This window comes from Hippocampus zosterae, chromosome 11 (assembly GCF_025434085.1).
Source record: "Hippocampus zosterae strain Florida chromosome 11, ASM2543408v3, whole genome shotgun sequence".
NCBI classification, from domain to species: domain Eukaryota; kingdom Metazoa; phylum Chordata; class Actinopteri; order Syngnathiformes; family Syngnathidae; genus Hippocampus; species Hippocampus zosterae.
In genome coordinates, this window is record NC_067461.1 from 1,746,158 (window position 1) to 1,765,253 (window position 19,096).

Below are 19,096 nucleotides of genomic sequence, written 5' to 3' on the forward strand. Positions count from 1 at the left end.
AGTATTTATAATTAAAATTAATGATTTATTCCTAATTTAGTCATCTTTCGTGCAATTTCAGCGCGGTTTCGTCAACTAAATGAATAATTTCAAGTTACGAAACGCCTTGACTGAAAAAATATTGCCTCTTGTTATGAAAGCCATTTCAAGATACGAAAGGTAAAAAAAAAAATACAGGACGAGCTGCGAATCACAGCTCCGAGTTTCCTGAACGCCACATACTCATAGCTGCTCTGCCATTGGCCATCGTCCTGGCATCCCATTGGCTGAAAGGCAGCAGCTCGATCTCGAGACCAGGAAAAACAATACGTGCCCTCACATGAAGGTTTCCAGTAACACCGGGAAAAAAGTCGATAGATTTGTCGCTAGTCGCTTATTTGAAAAGCTACAGTGGTCTGAAAACTCGCTAAATATAGCGAGAAAGTCGGCGAGTTGATGAAGTCGTCTCTGTGAGGCGAGGTCCCGTTTGCCGCCCGCCCACAAGCGTAAGCAATTAAGCTCATCCAGCAGCAAAGTGATTGGAAGGTTTCAAGGGCAGGAAGTGGGCAGCAGATCCCAACAAACGACCACATGACTAACGGCGCCGACATCCGTGTGCGAAAAGTGTTTGCCATCCACTGACAAGTTGTGAGGAGCGGCCCGCCACCGGTGAGTTGTCAAGCTGAGTTACGGCCCTGACATTAATCTCCTGTTAGTGTTGATCTGTTCCACAATACGGCCACAAACGCTGACTGGGTGGATTTACGCCGCAGGATGAAATGAGCGTTTCTGCTTTACTGGCTGGAAATGAATTTTTGGGCGTTGGAGGTAGGAATTTTCTCACGTGTACAGTAATAGATTTTTTTTGAAACTCTGCCTTTGTAGAGAGACTATATTGAGGGGGGAAAAATAGTGAGCCACTCCCACACACTGAAAGCACATTTAAAGTGATAAACGGCTCTTAAAATTCACTTTTGAAAGTATTTCTTAGCATCTCTTCTCACGTTCTCGCCGTCAAGAGATGAGAGACGCAAAGACGACTGACTCGCAAGTAGCGTTCTCCAATTACAAAGTAAGAGAAAAAGCTCTTTATTTTTCCCTGCCACTTAAAGTAAAATGTCAAAGAAAATTAAACACGATATACTTTGTAACTCAAAAGCAAAATGTTCACTCAAACCATATTTTTATCTTCCCGCAGTACACTAGGCGGAATACTAACCGAAGATTCGGAACGCCACAGTGAGGCTAACAGAAATTAGCATTGATTGTTAGCCTCTATCCAGACAAACAACTGCTACTTGACTATCAACTACTACTTGAAAATCAGTAGTCATTTTAAAGTTTCATTTCTGCCTTTTTTTTTTATCCAGGTAAGGCAATTGAGAACAGATTCTCATTAGCATCGCAGACAGCAATGTGAAGCACAATGAAAGCGCATACAAATAAGTGGGCGTGGCCTTCACGTCATGATTGACGGCGGCAGTTTTTAATGACTGCGGATGGTTGTAAAGTGAAACGATGACTCCGGCGCTTCTGGGAAGTTTTACTGTCCAAATGTGTAAGCGGCGTGCGGGAAGTGCGAGTGCACGTTTAGATTTTCTTCCTAATTTATCAGATTGTCAGCATGATGTAAACTGCCGCATTGGACGCCAAAAACCCAGCCGGCTATCACCAACCCCGCCCCATCCCCGATACTCGCATCCCCAATGAAGCTAAAAGCAGCGTTTTTTTTTTTTTTTTTTTTTCCACCTCCATCAGGACGTTTTTACCTGCTCGCCGCTAAACCTCTTAAGCCCGTTCTCATCCTTGCCTCCCCCCTTTTCTGCCGCCAGAGACAAGACTCTTATTGTGCTGCTATTAGGGCCATTTAGCGTCTCCCCCAGGCTCAATTTAGACCAAATATACTCCTGCCGTTTTGGACTTCATAAATCTTGTTAGCTTGCAGGATGCTGAGCTCTTTAATCCATCAATTCCAGATTAATTTATTTGAGATTTGTGTCAAAAAAAACAAAAAAACGTGGCAGCGGCAGACCCTCTGTCTTTGAAGCACCGCAGGAAATATCGACTTCAAAACAAAGGGTCATGACTTCCTGGGGTTTTTTTTGGGGGGGGGGGGGGGGTGCACCAAATGTCACATTCTTGCTGCTGTAGGATGTAAATTTTCCCAGTGTGGAACAAATAAAGGATATCTTCATCTAAGGCCTGCAAATGTTCGCTTCAAAGCAAAATGGCCGCCTTGCTTTTCCGGCATGGCTTCAAGAGACTTTGTTGTGCTTCTACTCACAACGCAAATTTTGACGACGAAACTTGGCTTTGGGGGGGGTGACATTTTCAATGGGTTGTGAGGAAAAAACGAGAAAAATATTGCAGTAACTGAGAAATATATTTTCTTGTTTTCGACCAGACCAACAACGTCACGGATTTGGTGAAGTTCTTTATCGCCTTCTTCAGGTACGTGCTTTCAAGTTTTGATGGTGACGAAACATCGGCTTCTTGAAGTTGAACGACGCATCATCTTTATTCAAAACCGAAGTGTGTTTGATGTTTCCCAAAAACCTGGACGTGATTGATATAAAAATGATTTATAAGATAGAAAGACATAACTGGGTAGGACTAGATTTAGTTTTTTACTTCTTCCTTCTCCCTTGAACATAATAACTGTGTTGAATGAAGACTGATTTCGTACTTTTTTACAATTTTATCTGCCTTATTTTCCGTCAAATTATTACTGTATATGTTGTATGTTCAATAACCAAACCAAACGTCGAGATTCACCCTTTGCTTTGTCAGACTTTGCTTTGTTTCCTGTGCCACATATTTCCACTGGAGTTGATATTTAAGGCAACGGACTTCAGGTTTGACAAATACTCCAAAATGGCCGACTAACAAGCGCACGAGGATGCCTCGTGACCTGAGGCGACACGCTGCCACTCGCCAGCGCGCGCTTGTGTGTGTGTGTGTGTGTGTGCGCGTGTGTGTGTGTATGCGTGTGTATGTGTGTGTGCGTGAGTGAGTGAGTGTAGCCATGAGAGGGAGCAAACTGTTGTGTGCCTCAGGCCTGCCTTCAGACATCAGCAACCTTTGGGCAAGCTGAGAGTGATGATGTCATATAGAGAAGACTGTGTGTGTGTGTGTATTTTACCGCCAATAGTCATGCCGTTGAATCATGCAAAGATGACAAAATTAATCCAATCTTTGGGCTTGGTGAAGCAGCATTTGGTTCATTACCCAAGTGTATTTAGAACACATAGCTCAGAAGTACATATTTTTATCAAGGGCTGCAACTAATGATAAATTTGATTGATTGATTGATTTTATTTTTTTTAATTGATGAATTCAATTGGGCGGCCCGGTAGTCCAGTGGTTAGCACGTCGGCTTCACAGTGCAGAGGTACCGGGTTCGATTCCGGCTCCGGCCTCCCTGTGTGGAGTTTGCATGTTCTCCCCGGGCCTGCGTGGGTTTTCTCCGGGTGCTCCGGTTTCCTCCCACATTCCAAAAACATGCGTGGCAGGCTGATTGGACGCTCTAAATTGTCCCTAGGAGTGAGTGTGAGTGCGAATGGTTGTTCGTTTCTGTGTGCCCTGCGATTGGCTGGCAACCGATTCAGGGTGTCCCCCGCCTACTGCCCGAAGACAGCTGGGATAGGCTCCGGCACCCCCCGCGACCCTAGTGAGGACCATGCGGTACAGAAGATGAATGAATGAAGGAATTCAATTGAAAAAAATTCAATTCAAAAACAGCCCCCCCCACCCCCCCCCCCCCCAAAGTCCATTGGAAAATGGGTAAAAATGGTTTTCCAATAGCAGAGTTTTGCAAATGTCTTATTTTGGCGGGGTGATCGGGAGTAAGTAGCAAAGATCATCTGCGACTGTGGGGAGGTTTATGATGATTTGGACAATTTGAATCAACAAAGTCTCCAAGTCTCCAAGTTTCTCAGCCGCTTCCTGTCGCCGAGGGTCGTGGTCAGATGTTCCTTTTTTTTTTTTTTTTAGAGAGGCCAGCTTTGTTGGCCACCTCGACTTTGGCCCGCAGACATTGAACTGCGTGGGCGTCAGACTTGTCGATTGCCGTCCGGCGCGGCCTCTTGGCGACATCCTTCCCCCGGCGGCCCGAGCTGCGCACAATCTTCTTTTCCCAACAAAGTCCATTTCCTGCCGCCGCCGCCACACTCCCGACTCCTCCTCGGGTCGATTACAAGGGTGAGAAACGCGTTTGAGTTCAGGGAGCACATTCACACGTGCTTGATCTCAAGTGGGGCCCCGATTGGTACATTTGTGGCCTAATCGGCTATAAATAACCATTTTCTAATCCGATTATCCTCACGAGGATCGTGGGCGTGCTCTCGCCTATCGCAGCCGAATCCCACCAAAAAATAAATAAATGTTTTTTTTTTAAGTGACCATGTGACCTATGTCAAATGTCAAGTTTTTTTTTTCCCGGAAAAAGGGGGTGTCATGTCCCAGGCCACTGAAAAAAGAATGGCGGCCGCAACTGGCCCCCGGGCGACAGTTTGAACACCAGTGCACTACTTGATAGCCATGACTGGAGTCGTGTCCTATATACGGACTGTGCGTAGATCCGGGGGGCTGTGGGGGGGGAACCCACGCACTCACTTCCAAGGCGTGAAGGGTGAGCTGGTGACCAGAGAGGGTGGGGGGGGGGGACCTTAAGAGCCTCACTGAAACGGTAAACAAGGCCGTTCCCCTTAATTAGCGCTCCTCATGAAGCAATTAAGGCCCATCAAGTGATGCTAAATGGAGTGGAATGAAGTGACGCACGCAAGCACGCATGCACGGCTGGCAGTCAGCTGGCCGACTTGTTTCAGTCGATTTTTTTTTCCTCCACGTGTGGCGCAAGCTGAATGTTGAACCTTTTTCTTCCAAAGCCTTTGAAATAGTGTCGAGTCCCAACCGATGGGTGGCATGTTATTTGGGGAAAACAAAAACTATCCCAGTCCTTTCGACGAGTTCTTGAGGACTTGAGTACAAAATCCTCTAGATTGCGCTTGCATGTTTTATCCGGACAAAAATCTTCATCTGAGGTCATTTGAAAATAAATAGTTGATTTTTGTACAAAACCATATTTGCGCCATATATTTATGATCAACCATCGTTCAGAAAAAGAACAAACAAAATTGAAGCTTCTAACGCATGACCTCTGAACTGCCAGGCGAATAAGCCCCGCCCCCTTTTTTTTTTTTTAACGTTTCAAGAGTATGCTCATTTGTGTCATGTATCGTCCCAAAACGAAGGGAATTAAAACAACCAAAATGTTGCGTTTTCAACTCCTCGTGATGCGCCGCCACGGCGACGATGTTGATGAAGAAGTGGTCTCGCACGCCAGCGAACTCTCCACGCTTAAGTCGGCGCGCTCCAATTAGGAGGCTTTGTTGTCTTTTTGAGTTGGCTGCGTGAGCGCCAGCCGTTTAGCCGTTTGTGCGGCGCAACCGGGGCGCCGCCGTCACTCGGAAAGGCTGACAAAGGGGACGACGCTGCTCTCTTGTTTTCCTTTTGTTGTTTTGCAATTTTGAGAAGCTGGGAAAATGACGCCATTTTTTTTTAACTTTGTTTGCATTCTCATTTCCTGCTGTGTGGCATCAACATTCCTGAAAAGTCGTCCATCTTAGCAAGCCTGCTGAAAAGATTTCTTGTGTTTTGCCAAGGCAAAAATGACTCACGAGCGCCCCCTGGAAATTTAGGTGGGGGCTGGGGGGGGGGGGATTAGCCCTGGACAGCAGTTCTACTGATCTGGCTAAATGTGTGTCTGTCATGTCATGAATCCGGGTCATGGCACCATTTCAGAAGTCAACTTTCCCTGGTCCTTCCCGCCCCCGCCCTCCTCAAAAGTCTTATTTTGATTCATCTCCAACAGAAATCAGAGATGTACCGTTGAGAGGCTGAAATCGAAGGATTTAACGAATTCGAGGACCGACCAATTACTTGTCGATTTCTTCATTGTTCCACCTCTAATGGTTTGGTGGGGTCGAGCAAAGTCGAGTCGCGATATTTGATTAACTTTGATCCCGCATCAGCTCTCATCCGAGATGACATTTCCCGCAGTGTTCCGATATCAATCATCCGCTACGAGCGGCGCGACCGTCTCATTGGCGACCTTGAGCGGAGGACGCCGGCACAAAGCACAAAGAGACGGAGGAAGAGGAAGATGAGGAAGAGGAAGATATATTAGCGCAGACGGGGCCGCCCGGGGGGCGCATCCCGGGAAGAATCCTAAGCGGACGGGACCGGACGGGACGAGCGCAAAAGGGTATCGCGGCAGCGCGTGTCTTGAGGGAGATGTCCTTGCTGCGCCGTATCGCTTGTCCGCCTCCTGTCCCGCTCGCTTCAAGTCGCCTGGTGGCGGCGGCGAGGGCGGCGGCGCTCGCTCAACTCGCTTCGGAAACAATCGCCAAGTAACGCCGCCCACCGTCCGAGTCGCGACCAAGCTAGCGCCGAACGGCGTCACCCCTTCGCGCAAATATTTACGCGCAAGGCCGCTCTCCGCGCGTTAACTTTTAATACCGCCCGAAAGCATTTCACAGGCCTCGTATCCGTTGGACTTCTTCTTCTACAATTAATTGTCGCATGAACAAACGACGGCGAACACCCTGACGGCTTCCTACGCGCAAATAATGTCAACGTGCCCCCCCCCACCGTCATCCCCTTCCGCGCCGTCGTCCCCGCGGAGCCACGGCAAGGTAATGGATAATGCGCCGAGCCCGTCTGAATTTATGGAACGACGAGGCAGCGGCAGGTTGGAATCCCCGACCGGCCCAACCCGGAGGGGGTCACGGGGGTCCTCGTCTCGTCCATCATTTCAGGCGTTAAAATAAAAACAACGCGAGCAGAAAACACCCCCCCAGCGAGGAAACGGCAAAGAAACATGGCTCCATAAAGGACGCATTAATGCTGCATGCTGCTGTGATATGCCGCTCATCAATAATGGAGGCCGGCGCGCGCACGCAACAGCAACGGCACGCCGATCGGCGCGCGAGCTAAGCTAAGCTAGCGGCCGCATTCTTATCACGGCTAAGTCGGAGCGGGTCACAACCGCCTGGGATCATATTGTCTTTTTATTGACTGTACACAACGATCCACATAAAAACTTTATAGGCTGCGGTAGCACAGTAAGCAAAAAATAATAATATGCCGACCACGGCTTTTGTATCGCCCCCAAGTGGCCCGGAGGCCAGATGCAGGTCGTAAATTGGACTTGGAAATATTGGCCAGCAGTGCTTTTCAAACTTTTTTTTTTTTTTTAACACCATGTACAACCTCTGAAAATTAAAATCTGAATCCAAACATTTCTGGAAAAAATCGAATTATTAAAATGACATTTTTCAACATGGCTTCTTCAGACCTCGTTTCGGGTCGACTGGTGATTAACAAATTTGGTGGACTGCAGCAAAGTCGAACTGGCTTCAGGGGCTGATTTATTGATTTCATTTTTCAATCCAGGAGGTGCAAGCAAGAGTCAGAACACTTCAAAATAAATCATAAATAAACAATATCGAGACACAATTCAGCATTGGCTGTTTGGCTCTAATCTGCTGTAGCGGTCGGAGAAAATATGGAAGGATCCTTTTTGAAATGAACCTGACGGGGCTGCTTGAAACCAAAATAGCAGACTTGCTCTATCAAATTTTTGTTTTTGTTTTTTTGCGGGTGCACTCGTGATTGACGTCGCCGCCGAATGTCCCGTTGCTATTAAGTCGAGCTGACTTTGAGAGAATGATGCGATGCACTACCCAGCCAACTTTTAGAGGTCGCGCCCGCACCGCCTCAAGAATATAAATGAACCCGCACAAAACCCGCAGAAAGGATGCACGCACCCCCCCTCAGAATGCCGACTCCTTTCGCCCAGACCAAAACGTGGAATCTGTTTTTCCTCCTGACTGTTGTTTGCAGAGCGGCGACGGGGCAGCATGACAACACATCGACGGTCGGGTGGAAATTCCCCCCCCCCCCCTCCCCCGTAGATGGTCATCAAATTTCCATTCCAATTTAAATCGACGACCATGCCGCCCGGGCCCAAATTCCGCCCGAGCTTCATCCCCCCCCCCCCCCCCCCCCCCCCCCGCGTGCGGGCCCATTGTGGGGCAGCGTGCTGCTAAACATATCTCTGCGGCAAACAAACGCTCGTCCTGCTCTAAGCCGCTGGACAATGATCGGGCTAATCCCGCTCCTCTAAGAGGCTTTGCGTCGTCATCAACACCCGCACAACTTGAAAAACCGACACGCGCACTTTCCCTTCCAACATTCCGAGGTTGGCAAAGAGTTTGCTTTTTTAAAATGGTTTGGATCGGATTGACTCCAAATTCTTCCGATGCAATGCTTTTGACTTGAGTAACGTTACGATACATTCAACTCACCCGTATTTCTCCGGCACTTCCATATATACAAAATGCAAAAATAATGACGTATAAACAATAGATATTTTTTCTGACTGCTATTCACTGAAGTCAATCGTATGGCCTCGTAATTACAACAAATCTTTTCCAAACTGGAGTGAATCGCGTCGCATCGGAATTGGAGCAATTCCAATTCCGATCAATCGGATCGCGGAGTAAAAAAAAAAAAAAAAGTTAATAAAAAAATAATTTGCGAGAATCATATTGCATCCAGGGCGGCCCGGTAGTGCAGTGGTTAGCACGTCGGCTTCACAGTGCAGAGGTACCGGGTTCGATTCCGGCTCCGGCCTCCCTGTGTGGAGTTTGCATGTTCTCCCCGGGCCTGCGTGGGTTTTCTCCGGGTGCTCCGGTTTCCTCCCACATTCCAAAAATATGCGTGGCTGTTTGAACACTCTAAATTGTCCCGAGGTGTGAGTGTGAGCGTGCATGGTTGTTCGTCTATGTGTGCCCTGCGATTGGCTGGCAACCGATTCAGGGTGTCCCCCGCCTACTGCCCGGAGACGACTGGGATGGGCTCCAGCACCCCCCGCGACCCTAGTGAGGATCAAGCGGTACGGAAGATGAATGAATGAATGAAAGATTGCATCCAAATTAAAGTGAACCACGTCATTCATTTGGGTCATACGTTGCGTCGAGTCATTGGGGTTCTTAACTCGCACGAGCTTTTATGCCGTACGGCGTGGAAATATTCATGACGGAGTGCTTATGAAAGTGCCGCCAAAACTTTCAGTGACATGACCAAAAAAAAAAAACAACAACAAAAAAAAACAAAGCCGTAGAGTGTTTTAATGAAGGCGGCAAACACATCATTAAGTTGCACATAATTACAAAGAAGCGACAACGCGGCCTGGTTGATTACAAGCGGCGGCGCGCGCCGGCAGCGAGCGTACGCGAGGCGTTACTCCGACTCCCATCGCCGTCGCCCGTGTCGCCGCGGGGGGTTAATGTCGCATCTCTTTTGCTTGATTGTTGCGCGTTTTTTTTTCCCACCCCCCGCAGACTTCACACTCATCGGCTCTTTTGGGCCATTTTTGTTTTGTGTGTGTGTGGGTTTTTTTTTTTAAGGGGGGGGGCATACGTGATCTAAGGAGATGTGGATATCAAACTCAAGAAATAGTCGGATGCCAATGCCGGTTCCATGTTTCCTCATGTGAAAAATGAACATTTGAATGAATGAAGGAAAAATAAGAGTGAATGTAGTCATCTCGTGGTCACGTGACTCTTTGGGCTTTGATGAAATATGGCGGTTGCTCCTAAGAAAAACCAAACCGATGAGCTCCTGGTCAAAGCGCGCGTTTGTTTTGGCTCAACGGCAATCGCGTCATCCATCATCCCTCACAAAAGCCGGCAAACATGCATGTGACCCGCCTTTTATACCTGGCCCCAATTAAATGCCGCTATTCATCACTCTGCTTGGAATCAAAGCGTCTTATGGTTAAATGTCATTTTTCAATGTGAGCCCCCCCCCCCCCACCCCCCCGGAAGGAGCGTAGGCCTGGAATACAATATAATCACCATCTCAGTGACATCGGTGATCATGGGCAGGGCCTTTTTTTGGACCACTGGAATACAGTAAAGCCCCTCTCCAAGGCAGTTTCGGGGTTCACTTAGCCTTTAGTTTACATATTTATTTGCGGTTGTACAGTGTAAAACAAAAATAATTGACGCTGTGTACATTTGAAAGAAGAAAAAAAGTAAAAAGATGATTTTTGTTTTTTTTAGAACCCAGCCAAGCTTTTGCTGAAGATTGTTCAATGTCAAAATGCTCTTTCATCCTGCTTTTTACACCTACAGAATTTTGACCATGTACATCTTTGGGCATGCTTATTGAAGTATATTGTGAGGTGATTTATTTATATTTAAAATACATGTTTCTTGACTCGAAACAGAGGGATCGGCACCCTTTTTGTACGATATTTTTTCTTCTCAATTTATTATGCGTTTAAATGAGTTTGTGTTCAAGAACCTTAAAAAAAATGCTGTAAATGTTCTCATGCATTCTGCACGTTATTTTTTGTTTTGTTTTTTTTAATCAGTAAGTTTACAGCCATTTCATTTTAAGTTTTTTTTGGGGGGGGGGGGGCACCTCTTATTTGCCATTTCGTAAGCAAGGTTTCACTGAGCATGATATCATACGTAGAGCGGCGGCCGGTGGGCGGAATGACGCATAAGACATTCGCGGGCAGATGTTGGTTTTCTTCAGATTGGGATTGTCTTCTTTGTTCGCTTGCTCGCCATCTGTTGTTGTTGTTGTCACAAGGCCGCCATGAAGAGCCCCCGTCGAGTGTGGGCGAAGCACAATCACACAAGCTTTACTGCTCATTGTTCATATGCGGAGAGTCGCAACTCGGGAATTTCCGAAGCGGCGTATGCTAACACTACATGATGGAACTGCTAGCATTGAGCCAGAATGGCCGACGTCTCGTGTTGTTTGCATTTTGCGGTTTGTCAGCCTTGATCCGGCATTGTTTTAAGACAGGATGGGTTCTTGTGTCCAGTTTTGTGTCTGTATGTTTTCCTCAATGCACTTTTGTTTCCATACATGAGTCGCTAGTTGATTTTGACTTTGATGACTTGATGAATATTTGACCTTGGCAATGAGCCTCATTGGGGTTCTTTGGGGGGGGGGTTCCCAGTCATCTTTGTCAGAGCGAGTCGGGACGCTGGCCTCACGGTGATCGTCTCATCGATTCTTCGCCTGTAATTTCCTCACTTCACTAAGTTGCTAATTATAAGTCTGCGGCACCATTATTAGCGCTCGCAAAACAAACAGTGAGAGGCCCCGCGGCTGGCCACTCAGCCTTGACGGCCCAAAACACTTCCGCCTCCTTTATTAGCTGGCTTATTACCACGCACACACACACACACACACACACACGAAATGAAGAAATGTAATATCCAAAAGATAACTCTAAATAACTTTGACGTGCTTATTATTACATTACGAGTTGAACGAAAAGAGGCCGCTGACAAAATGAGAGCTCCAGCTTTCGAAAGTTTGACCCTCACTAGAGTCGTTTCCTCCTCAAACTATTTTGAATATGCCCAATGGACCGAAAATGTGGTTAGCGATGATTTCTTGATTAGCATTTTGGCAAAATTCGTGTTTTGGTCAAAGCAGTTTTACAAGCATGGCTAATGTTTTATGTTTCTTAGCATGCTTGCTAGCAATGCTAACAGAAAAATGCATTTTTGAAATCCGTGTGCCTTAATGCTGACCTCATTTTCCTTTAATTGAAACAGTTATTGCCTTTTGAATGATATTACAACTGCCAAATACTCATTCAGCGAGGTACTGTATGGTACTGTAGATACTTATTGATCAAATTATATCAACATGCCCCACTTGGTTAGTGTTGGCTAACATTTGCCGATTAACCTGGCTAGCTAACATCAATTAGCTCCCGATCAGCACAACTAATGTTGTATGTGGCTATGTTTACTGACTCAATTCCCAGGAAACCGGTCGTTTATTAGCATTAGCATCACTGACCTAAAGTATTTGCGGTCACAGCTAATCCGTTTCAGACCCAAAAAAAAAAAAGGGCCTTTTACTTTTATTCCACTTCTTTGACTTTGTTCACAGAGGCGAGACTGAAGAGGTGTGTTGCCTGACCCGCTCTTGGTTATTAGGCGGCGGCGGCGGCGGTAGGCGCTGAGCCGTGACCACTGCCAAAGCGCTCAATAGACAATGACGCTAATCTCCTTCGCTCACATTGTGGCAAAGCTGTAAGTCGTGTTTTGTGTGTTTGGGTGTGTGTCACTTAACTCATACACTCCCAAAGACGTTTTTAAACGTCTTTTCAGACTTGGTCTAGAATTGGCTGGTAGTGAATGAGTTAAAGGTGATTGCGGTGTGGAGAGTCTGGCCAACATTCTGCTAGCCACTCGCTCTCCTCACCACCAGCGGCACAGCAGATAATGTCCAATCACGCGCAAGGATAAAAACTCCTTACCAGGCCAGCGAGATGGCCAATCACAGAAGACGGTCATTTTTTTGGTGTTCGTTTTTGTAGTCCGCTTCATTTTATGCTAAAAAAGCAAACATACGCGATTGTGTTCCAGATCCAGTTTTGCTTAGATTTTTTTTCACTTGGAGTGTGATAAAGTGATGCCCCCCCCCCCCCACCTTAACACTCGCAAGTGTGTGATTGCCATTCGCAGAGCCACTCTGATATCAAGCGATGACAAAAACTGAGTAAAAAGTCTTCACGCTTTTGGTTTTTCACGCTGGCGTTCGTTGTTGTCGTTCGAGCCAGCGCAGCCAATCAATGAGGCTGGAATTGGAACACTTCCCGGGGAGACGAGATGGAGATCTGCTCAGATAACAAGAAGCTGCTTCAGACACACACACACACACACACACTTTGACCATTCAAAGATTAAACGAGGACACCAGATGTGCGCTGATGTTATCTCGGGCAAAGTTAGAAAGACCTTCAATCAAACTTCCGCGCCATGACGTCACAACTTCTTCCGGACGCCTCAAACATTCTTGTAGTCCCAGAAACCAAACCCGATCCAGAACACCGATGATAACAAATCGCAAGCTCCTCATGGCCGTAACGAGCTCAGGAACAAGTCTGGAAACATAAGTGGATCAAAATGGGCTTCAGAAACCAAAGTGGATCAAGACCGCATCTGAAAGTCTCTTCTCAACCCTGTTTTGGGCCACTGCGTGTTCTTGAGTTTTTTTGTTCTCAACAATCTTTTATTTCCGTACATATTTTTGATCTAGTTGTTTGATATGAGTGGAGTGCCTTAGGTGTAAACACGCTTACTGACACGTGCGCATCAATCCAACTGCGAATTATTGGCTGACATTTGTTGAGGTGATTCCAGCTCCGGCCTCCCTGTGTGGAGTTTGCATGTTCTCCCCGGGCCTGCGTGGGTTTTCTCTGGGTGCTCCGGTTTCCTCCCACATTCCAAAAATATGCGTGGCAGGCTGATTGAACACTCTGAATTGTCCCTAGCAACCGATTCAGGGTGTCCCCCGCCTACTGCCCGAAGACAGCTGGGATAGGCTCCAGCACCCCCCCCCCCCCCCCCACGCGACCCCAGTGAGGATCAAGCGGCTCGGAAGATGAATGAATGAATTAATTCAGTTCTTTTTTTTTTTATTTTTTCTTCATTTTCACACATCCTGTCTTCAAAGCTCTCTCGCTCCCTATCACTTTCTTTGCCCCCCCCCCCACCCCCCGCCCACACCCCCAATTTGTCTATCCAGGCCGTTATTGGCTTCTCTTCCCTGCCAGCTTCCTGTCTCAGGTGCTGATTGCTGACCGAAAGACTCTGCTTCATCCTCACTGTTGGCACATATGGGGCTTTGACACACACACACACACACACACACACACACACACGTACACACTAATGGCTCCACATGGTTATCGATTGGAGATTGATTAGGCCGCTCCTTGTTAGAAAGTTCTGGAGACGAGGCCGGCAGGCTGACTGGCAAACATGCTGAGTCGTGCTTACATCCAGGTACACACACACACACACACAAACACATAAACACGCTCACACAGTAGCGGACGCTTTGCCTTTTCGAGATCAGTTATGTAAACCGAACTGGATCATGTGAAGAAACAAAATTGGATCAAGAACACTTTCAAGCAGTCAGCGAGCGAGTCGCGTGCTCTCCCAAGAGGTGACGAGATGACACGCGACGGTCCATTAGGAGCGGCGTGATGAGACGTCTCCTCATTAGCGCCTCGTCAGCATCTGCCGACCTGAAACCCGCTCGCACCTCTTTGATCACATGACAGGAAGTAGTCGCCGCCGCGTGCTCCGGGTGGGACCTGAATGGAGCTGATGTGGTGCGATTTTGTGGTGGGGTGCATCAAGATAACCCGCTAATGCTAATGCTAATGCTAATGGGACATGCGGCTAAATGGCGTGAATGGGAAGAGTAAATATTCATTCATTCATTCATTCATCTTCCAAGCCGCTTGATCCTCACTAGGGTCGCGGGGGGTGCTGGAGCCGATCCCAGCCGTCTCCGGGCAGTAGGCGGAGCAGACCCTGAATCGGTTGCCAGCCAATCGCAGGGCACACATAGACGAACAACCATCCACGCTCACACTCACACCTAGGGACAATTTAGAGTGTTCAATCAGCCGGCCATGCATATTTTTGGAATGTGGAGGAAACCGGAGCACCCGGAGAAAAGCCACGCAGGCCCGGGGAGAACATGCAAACTCCCCACAGGGAGGCCGGAGCTGGAATCGAACCCGGTACCTCTGCACTGTGAAGCCGACGTGCTAACCACTGGACTACCGGGCCGCCAGAGTAAATATTGTTGTTTGTTTTTAAGCGTCACTTTTGTTGACATACAATATGTGTTCTCGATCCGGTCTTCTTACCATACGTGTTGCGGATCCAGTCTCGGTGATAACGAGAAACACGCACGTGCGCTCGGACGGCCTTTCACAAGATTTGTCGCCACCGCGTGGTCAGTTTTCAAACATGTTAGCCGCGGCAACCACGTTCGTCGGGCGTCTGTCCGACGAGGGCGATGATGAAGGCCGACGCAACGGCTTCAAATGTCGCTTTTCAAGTGGCGCCGGCCAGCCGTCGCCGCCAGAGACGCTCATCCCACTTGAAGCGTGGCTGATTTCACACTTGGCTGAGCTCGATTTGTTTTTTTTTTTTTCTTTCTTTGAGATTTTTAGCTCTGCTAAACGATGTTGAGCCAAACCTCTCATGGAATATTAACTCTTCTCTCTTTTGCATGCAATTAGAGACTGAAGCGAAAAGATACGACTGAAGTTAGTGATAACAAATGCAGCTTGTGGAAATAGTTTCAACTTTAATTTTTTTTTTGGGGGGGGGGGGTTCTTCAGATGACCACATGGCCTTTTTGAGGCCCTCAGCAATGGCGGCTTCGGGCTTCCTGTCTCTTCAAAGCCCTCCTCCAAACTCACTTGGATTCTTTGGCGTTGGACTCGGCATGACTTAGATTTGTTCTTGATTTTACTGTCTGGTGCTTTCTACCGCCTTTAGTACCGATTTGTCTTACTGTTTATTGTGTATTGTTAAATCACTCCATGTACAGCACTTTGTATGCAGCGATGGCTGTTTGAAAGTGCTCCAGAAATACTCTTGACTTGACTTGACTTTGGATACTTCAGACTTTTGAGCGGTTCTACGAATGCGGAATGTGTATAACTGAATTCAAAGTTGCCCCAAGCGCTGAATGTTCACAAAGTTCCATTAGGGGCGCTACTGAGCAGCTTTTTTTGATGGACCCCTGGAAATGAGCAGATTCTAAAATGGCGGCTTCTTAGCAAAATGGCCGACTTTGGGCATTTTTCAGACCTGGCTTCTCGGGCCTTTTTGTCAGTCAAAAAACAAAGAAAAAAAAAAGCTGCGTGGGTGCCGTAGTGCGTCACTTTGATTGGTCTTTACAGTTTGTTGTTGTTGTTTGTTGAAAATGTAAACCGAACGCCGTGTTGAGAGTGCTGTCAGAGTCGAGCGACTTGAAGTGTGTTGCTTGCGCTCTGTCAAAAGTTTTGCAGCGCTGGCTTCCCAGTAATTGCCATCCGCTTAGTCGGAGTGGTGAGCACGAGCGGCGGCGGCGGCGTCCAGTCCAGTCCAGCAATTGCCGTCTCCCTTTGTCTGGCAGTCCCGGCTAATTAGTCCTCCATACAAATCAGCCGCTTTTTTTTTTTACTCCCTTGACAAAGGGAAAGGTCCGAGAAGAAACACTGTCAGGCCCCGTCTCAAAACCTCACATCGAAACCAGATCAACTCATTCACTCCCAAAGACGTTTTTAAACGTCTTTTCAGACATCGTCCAGAATCGGCTGGTATTGAATGAGTTTCAAACGCGGCAAATCAAGGGAAACTACGCTGGATCGACATACGTCCTCTGGACCGTGGAGGGCGTAGCGTCGCAATGTGACAAGCCCTTCAAGCCACATTTGCAGCCACAAGTCGTCCCGCCGCCGGAGCCGCCGCCGCTACTTGACGCGCGTCTCAAGAGCCTCACGCTCGGAGGCGAACGCTTATCAGCCCAGGAAATCTTTTTTTCTTCCTTGCTTACGCCGCTCGGCTCGACAAGGGCGAGCCGAGCGGGAGACAAATGCCTGTCTGGAAGACTGACAAACATGGCGGAAATGAGATTTGTTATCGGCGATACCAATGGCCACATTCTCACACACACACACACACTCATTGTCTGACCAGAGCCCATAATTATGTCTGATATTACGAGTGTTTGTACCGTGTAAACCCAAAAGAGGGCACTGAAGTGTGTCCTTTTTTTGTCAAGCAGCTGCTATGAAGCCAGCAGTGTGTGTTCGGCGTCCCTCATGATTATTCATGCCGAGTGACGACGCCAAGAATTGATCTTTTTTATCAGTCGCTATCAGCTCTCACGGATTTACGACAGGATACCGCGTGCATGTGTATTTTGTTCTTATGGTTAATCCGAACACCAAGTCGATGAATGATTGCACAAACGCATCCAAGCTAGCACCGAAATACAAAATAAATCAATAGTGTACGTCGCCTAATCTTGATCTTCAACTCAAAGGCTGTGCTGATGTCACATCCCAAGCAATCTGCAGAGTCGCACTCGTGGTTTCCAAACGTGAATTTTATGGATGAGCGTCTTTCAAAGCTGCCTGCTAACGTGTAGCCAATATTTTGGCCGGCGGTACGGTTTGGGTTCCATTGAAAGAACGCGGCGTCTACGCCGTGAGGGTGCGTCCAAAGCTTTCGGAAGCGTTTGACCATAATCGGAGCTTTTGTTTTGTTAGCCGTCACGTGAGCGACGCAATGAGGACCCGGCAGCAGACGTGACACGGATGTTGAAAAGTAAAAGAGCGACGGGACCCGTCACTGAGTCATTCAAGTTTCGATACTGTGACACATCAAGTGTGTCAGACACAATAACGATACAGAGCGTAAAAGCAACTCAAATGCTAAGGAGGATCAAAACGGTCACAACAGCGGCTGTCATATGTGGAGCGTCTTGGTTTTGGTTTGTTTTTCGAGGCCAAAAAAAGCTCTCACGTGGTTTGTTGGCATCAAAATGAGTTTGCGCTTGCGGTCGTTGTGTGTCGGTGAGTGTGTCAACCAAACTTTTACGTCTCAACACGAACGAGAGCCGCATCGATTCTGCCTGCTCAAAGCGATGCGCACCTTTGCTTGCATCATCGCTTTGTGGCTTTTGCGGTTTTGCTCTCGCGGGTTTCGATTCTATTTATTGAGTGACCTGAAATGAGGCCTCGGGGTAATGTTCGACAGCTGCGCTACATCGCAGAGAAAGCTGACACGATGGAGGATGTGGCAAGGTGACATATTTCATCTTTTCGTCTACTTTTGGAAGCTGTATGAGAGAGAAATTCAAGGCCGCGTCGACGCCGTCAACGACGACAGTTCAGCTCAGCTCTCATCGCTTAGCGATTTTGATTTTGTTGCCACCTCAAACTGGTTAACGCATCTGAATCGGCATCATGCCATTTGGGAATTTTGATCGCAAACCGACATGGTGTCCAAATTACGGCTCGGGGGCCATTTGCGGCCCGCCGTCCATTTTTCAGCGGCCCGCTACGTCACATTCATCAGATGGGCAAATAATTGTCAAATACTTTTACAATGATTCGGACTAAAAATTCAAATGGCCGACATGAAATGGATTTGTTGTCACTGGAGGCTTGCCACCTGTTTCACACACAAACCTGCGACGTTTATTCACCACGCAAGCGCACACAAAGCCCTTAAAGCAGGGGTATCCAAACTTTTTGCCAAGGGGGCCAGATTTTATGTGGTAAAATGTCGGGGGGCCGACCTTGGCTGACATTCTTTACATTGAACAACAATATTGTTCAACAAATTTTAGCAAGCCAGTCTGTTTCACATTTCCATTTTTATTTGAATTTCAACAATCTTAAGAATTTCTTTTGGTTCATTTGAAACAGGAATTTGAAATATGACATATCAGTCAATATAAACACGGAGTGATGTCTTGTTAACTCGTGAGTGATGCCCTCTAGTGTCTAAATGCTATTACGCATTTAGTGAATGCTATTACTCATTTAGCCACTAGAGGGAAGCAGTACTCTATGAAACATCACTCACCAGTCTACGAGACCTCAGTCAATGCAACACGTGTTCCATTGCGCCCAACCTGCGGGCCAGACGGCACTGATTTTATGACAGGGGCCGAGGGCCGGATGAAATTCGACCGCGGGCCGGATTTGGCCCCCGGGACGGACTTTGGACATGCCTGCCCTAAAGGCACGCACACACACACACACACCAAACCCAGTGAACTGATGGCCTCTGCTGCTAGAATTCTGAACGCAGCAAAATGGCGTGCACGTGCGTGTTGTGTGTACGTACTGAACAGGTCTGCCAAGCCATTTAGAATATTATAGTGCTGCAGTGCTCCAAACTAGCCCAGTCAGGGAAAACGCACACACACACACACGCACACACACACGTGCGCGCGCACACATTACGACAAAAACACATTGCTTACCAACACCGGCGTCTGCAGTTTGTACAAAATATTGACTTGGGACGGCAACTGGAAAGTTGCTGTCCCGTCGCAGTGCAGCGGCGGTTCTTCTCGTTGCGTTTTTCACCTGCAATTCACCTCGACGTTTGGTGCTTGAGCACAGCAAATCCTGTTTGTTGTCAAGGGGGGGCCGCAATAATAGCAACAAGAGAAAATCTCTTCCTGGAACACTTGC

The 19,096-nt window shown here is 47.5% G+C and overlaps 1 long non-coding RNA gene across 1 annotated transcript in view; it reads left to right on the forward strand.

The window, feature by feature from the left end:
• The first annotated feature begins 266 nt into the window (after positions 1 to 266).
• The window catches only part of LOC127610540 (uncharacterized), a 28,816-nt gene continuing 9,986 nt past the window's right edge, over positions 267 to 19,096 (forward strand). Inside the window, exons 1-2 of the long non-coding RNA XR_007964886.1 lie at positions 267 to 648; positions 2,384 to 2,430. This is a non-coding gene — a long non-coding RNA (uncharacterized LOC127610540). The remainder of the gene's footprint in view (positions 649 to 2,383; positions 2,431 to 19,096) is intronic.